The 5,000-nt window shown below is 43.2% G+C and overlaps 1 long non-coding RNA gene across 2 annotated transcripts in view; it reads left to right on the top strand.

Annotated features, from left to right (window-relative positions):
* Positions 1-4,452, top strand: part of LOC123518353 — a 5,098-nt gene extending 646 nt beyond the window's left edge. For both annotated transcript variants that reach the window (XR_006678764.1, XR_006678763.1), the window contains exons 2-4: positions 681-909; positions 2,107-3,451; positions 3,764-4,452. This is a non-coding gene — a long non-coding RNA (uncharacterized LOC123518353). The remainder of the gene's footprint in view (positions 1-680; positions 910-2,106; positions 3,452-3,763) is intronic.
* The last annotated feature ends 548 nt before the right edge of the window (positions 4,453-5,000 follow it).

Raw genomic sequence — 5,000 nt, 5'->3', positions numbered from 1 at the left:
TGTCGGGAGGAGAATCCCTAGTGCCAAACAAACGTATGGTTTGTATTCACTAGTGTCGGGAGAACCCCTAGTGCCAAACATATGGTCTGAGATGTAGGGTAGGGGATTCACTCATTGTTGCGGTAAATTTAACCCTCCTTGGGTAAATCCAGGTTGCGTTGGGATTAGGTGCACCAGGTTGAGTGATACCAGGTAGGGTTGTTAGGCTAGTGGGATATTGCGTTGTGCGAGCGAGTTGTTGGGTGCCGTGACGTTTCTGCTCTAGCAGTTTCATTTGTGCTGTGAAGCAGTGTACCATTAAATGTAAAGCATCAATTAAATGTTAGTGTTGAACGTCACGGCACCCTACATTCGGTGTTTAATAAGTAATGTTTCTGAATGTTGTAAGGCTTGTGTAAAGGCTTAAAAATGTTTTAGTGATTTTTTTTTTTTTTTTTTTTTTTTGTTGGCTGTTAAATTATCCGTAAATAAAATGTTGGTTAAATTTTATGTGAAATTACCGTAATCGTCACTATCTGGTGCACATGCTAGGTACAGCACCACACGCCAGTGAAGTCCTTAAGTAATATACGTAGCTGCATTTGGTTTGTTACTTTATCATAGAAAAGGTCTGATATGGATAAAGAATGATTTAAGGACAAAAGAGTGAAGGATGTTTCTTGATTGATGATTGATTGCAGGAGTGTATACAACAAGGAAGGAGGTCGGGTTTAGCACCTGCGTCCCTACATGCGTGCACTACCAACTGGTAGAGAAACATCTATCACCCAAACTAGCTCCTCACAGCGGCTCTCGAGTCCGACCTGTGCCCGACGAAGCGCCTGAGAAGTCCATGTGACACCAGTTCATCTCCAGGTCTGTCTGTCTCAGAAAAGGATGAAAACCGCGAAGGCGTGCGGTCCGGCACAGGTAGGGGCTGGTCTGTTTCAACGCGTTCATTGGAGGCATAAGTTATCAGGAATTATTCGGTCTTGGCATTAAAGGTAATATAGAGGTAGAACTCGGAGGAAAGTTCATAATCAGAATAGAATGAGGAATACAGGTGAATTTTTGAAAGTGAAGTTTGGAGGTAACTATTTTAAGTCGGTGTTCCGTAGTGTTAGGTAAATGGAATGCATTGAACACAAGGCGCACTCACACCACACCTTGCCTACATTTGAGGACATGTTCATACCAGCCACATTTACATTCCAGTATTACCCAGGCCGAAATCAGTCCCCACAGGTATCTTACTTTAGAAATGTAAAACTGATTGTAGAACTCTGAAATAGCAGAAATAGGCTCACGTAGAACTCTAATAAAAGGGAAGTGTAGAACTCTGAAATGGCAGAAATAGGCTCACGTAGAACTCATAAATGGCAGAAATAGGCTCACGTGGAACTTTAATAGCAGAAATATGCTAACATATGGTTTGTATTCGCCAGAGAGAAAGTGTCGGGAGGAGAATCCCTAGTGCCAAACAAACATATGGTTTGTGTTCACTAGAGAGGAAGTGTCGGGAGAAACCCTATGGTCTGAGATAGATGTAGGGTAGGGGATTCATTCATTGCCGAGTTAAATTTGACCCTCCTTGGGTAAATCCAGGTTGCGTTGGGAGTAGATGCACCAGGTTGAGTGATACCAGGTAGGGTTGTTAGGCTAGTGGGATATTGCGTTGTGCGAGTGAGTTGTTGGGTGCAATGATGTTTCAGCTCTAGCAGTTTCATTTGTGCTGTGAAGCAGTGTATCATTAAATGTAAAGCATCAATTAAATGTGTTAGTGCTGAAACGTCACGGCACCCTACATTCGGTGTTTGATAAGTAATGTTTCTGAATGTTGTAAGGCTTGTGTAAAGGCTTAAAAATGTGATTTTTTTTTTTGTTGGCTGTTGAATTATCCGTAAATAAAATGTTTTAGTTAAAAATTTTTGTTCTGTGAAATTACCGTAATCGTCACTATCTGGTGCACATGCTAGGTACAACACCACACGCCAGTGAAGTCCTTAAGTAATATACGTAGCAGCATTTGGTTTGTTACTTCATCATAGAAAAGGTCTTTGATATGGATAAAGAATGATTTAAGGACAAAAGAGTGAAGGATGTTTCTTGATTGATGATTGACTGCAGCAGTGTATACAACAAGGAAGGAGGTCGGGTTTAGCACCGGCGTCCCTACATGCGTGCACTACCAACTGGTAGAGAAACATCTATCACCCAAACTAGCTCCTCACAGCGGCTCTCGAGTCCGACCTGTGCCCGACGAAGCGTCTGAGAAGTCCATGTGACACCAGTTCATCTCCGGGTCTGTGTCTCAGAAAAGGATGAAGACCGCGAAGGCGTGCGGTCCGGCACAGGTAGGGGCTGGTCCGTTTCAACGCGTTCATTGGAGGCATAGGGTATCAGGAATTATTCGGTCTTGGCATTAAAGGTAATATAGAGGTAGAACTCGGAGGAGAGTTCATAATCAGAATAGAATAGGCTCACGTAGAACTCGTAAATGGCAGAAATAGGCTCACGTGGAACTTTAATAGCAGAAATATGCTAACATATGGTTTGTATTCGCCAGAGAAAGTGTCGGGAGGAGAATACCTAGTGCCAAACAAACATATGGTTTGTGTTCACCAGAGGAAGTGTCGGGAGAACCCCTATGGTCTGAGATAGATGTAGGGTAGGGGATTCATTCATTTCTGAGGTAAATTTGACCCTCCTTGGGTAAATCCAGCTTGCGTTGGGATTAGGTGCACCAGGTTGAGTGATACCAGGTAGGGTTGTTAGGCTAGTGGGATATTGCGTTGTGCGAGCGAGTTGTTGGGTGCCGTGACATTTCAGCTCTAGCAGTTTCATTTGTGCTGTGAAGCAGTGTACCATTAAATGTAAAGCATCAATTAAATGTGTTAGTGTTGAACGTCACGGCACCCTACATTCGGTGTTTAATAAGTAATGTTTCTGAATGTTGTAAGGTTTGTTGTGTAAAGGCTTGAAAATGTTTTAATGAATTTTTTTGTTGGCTGTTAAATTATCCGTAAATAAAAATGTTAGTTAAATTTTTTTCTGTGAAATTACCGTAATCGTCACTATCTGGTGCACATGCTAGGTACAGCACCACACGCCAGTGAAGTCCTTAAGTAATACACGTAGCTGCATTTAATTTGTTACTTTATCATAGAAAAGGTCTTTGATATGGATAAAGAATGATCTAAGGACAAAATTGTGAAGAATGTTTCTGATTGATGATTGATTGCAGCAGTGTATACAACAAGGAAGGAGGTCGGGTTTAGCACCTGCGTCCCTACATGTGGGCACTACCAACTTGGTAGAGAAACATCTATCACCCAAACTAGCTCCTCACAGCGGCTCTCGAGTCCGACCTGTGCCCGACGAAGCGTCTGAGAAGTCCATGTGACACCAGTTCATCTCCAGGTCTGTGTCTCAGAAAAGGATGAAGACCGCGAAGGCGTGCGGTCCGGCACAGGTAGGGGCTGGTCCGTTTCAACGCGTTCATTGGAGGCATAGGGTATCAGGAATTATTCGGTCTTGGCGTTAAAGGTAATATAGAGGTAGAACTCGGAGGAAAGTTCATAATCAGAATAGAATGAGGAATAGATGAATTTTTGAAAGTGAAGTTTGGAGGTGAAGTTTGGAGGTTATTTTAAGTCGGTGTTAGGTAAATGGAATGCATTGAACACATAACAGGGCGCACTCACACCACACCACACCTTGCCTACATTTGAGGACATCTTCATGATAAAAAAAATATATAAAAGTAAAATTCTATTCGTTACAGGTCCTGCCACTGCTGAAGGGAGAACCAAACCAGTGTGTCGTAACTACCCCTAACCTGCGTCAGGAAACTTGCTCTTCTTGAACTGGAAGATGCCGTCTCGCTGCAACTTCCACGGAGGACAGCTCTGCCCTGATGCCACTGCTGAAGGGAGAACCAAACCAGCGTGTCGTAACAACCCCTAACCTGCGTCAGGAAACTGGCACTTCTTGCACTGGAAGGTGCCGTTTCTCTGCACCTTCCATGGAAGACGGCTCTGCCCTGACGACCCTTGTTGCCATCTAGGGAGGGTGGACATACTGCCTCGCTTCACCTTTCTCGGAGGAACTGGAGCCTGCCTCGCACCAGGTCTGCCCTGACAAAACCGGTTTCCATCACGGGGGGGGAAGACACGCTGCCTCGTTTCACCTTCTTTGGAGGAATTGGACCCTGCTTAACACAATCTCGCCTGGTAACACGTGGTGTCATCCAGGGAGAGGACATTTGCCTCGCTGCACCTTCCACGTTGGAATTGAACTGTTCCTTGACAACACTCGGTGCCATCCAGGGAGGGAAGGAGGACAGACTGCCTCGCTTCATTTAACTTAACCTAACCAATACATGTTGCCAATCACTCTTGTAATGTTGTTATTCCTTCCATGTTCTGTGACGTACCCTTTTAGTAATTAATAAATCATGATTAGGAAAATTGATTACTACTTTCAATTATTCCTTTTATCTTTAGGAAAAATTACGAAACGCCTCTAACCTTCCCTGATCTAGTTTAAATCTAACCGAACCCTATTAGCCGCACAATATATATAGTTATTAACTGGAGCCTTAAAAAACGCTTAAAAGGCCTCGAAATGCAGCGAAAAAAAAACAAAAAAAATGGTGCTCAAAAAGCGAATAGCAACTAAAGCCCCCCAAAAAAACTAAAAGCTCAGAAAAATGCTGGAAACCGGAGAAAAACGGAGAAAAAAAACAATCAAACAAAAATGCCCCCTAAAAAAAGCTGAAAAATCTGAAAACCCCCAAAAAATGCAAAAACTGCCTGGCCTACCTAGTTTTTCTGCCCAAGAAACTGGGAAAACCGCAAAAATTGCTGAAAGACTTGCAAAATTACCCAGTTTCTGCCCAAAAAATGCTGAAAAACCTGCCAAAAAACCAGTTTCTGGCCAAAATTTGCTGGAAAATCCCTGCAAAACTGCCCAAAAAACTGTACTAAGTCATAAATACTCCGAAGAGTCTCCGGAGAAAG

This window comes from Portunus trituberculatus, chromosome 43 (genome assembly GCF_017591435.1).
Source record: "Portunus trituberculatus isolate SZX2019 chromosome 43, ASM1759143v1, whole genome shotgun sequence".
Lineage (NCBI taxonomy): Eukaryota > Metazoa > Arthropoda > Malacostraca > Decapoda > Portunidae > Portunus > Portunus trituberculatus.
This window is presented reverse-complemented; position numbering and strand designations above follow the sequence as displayed.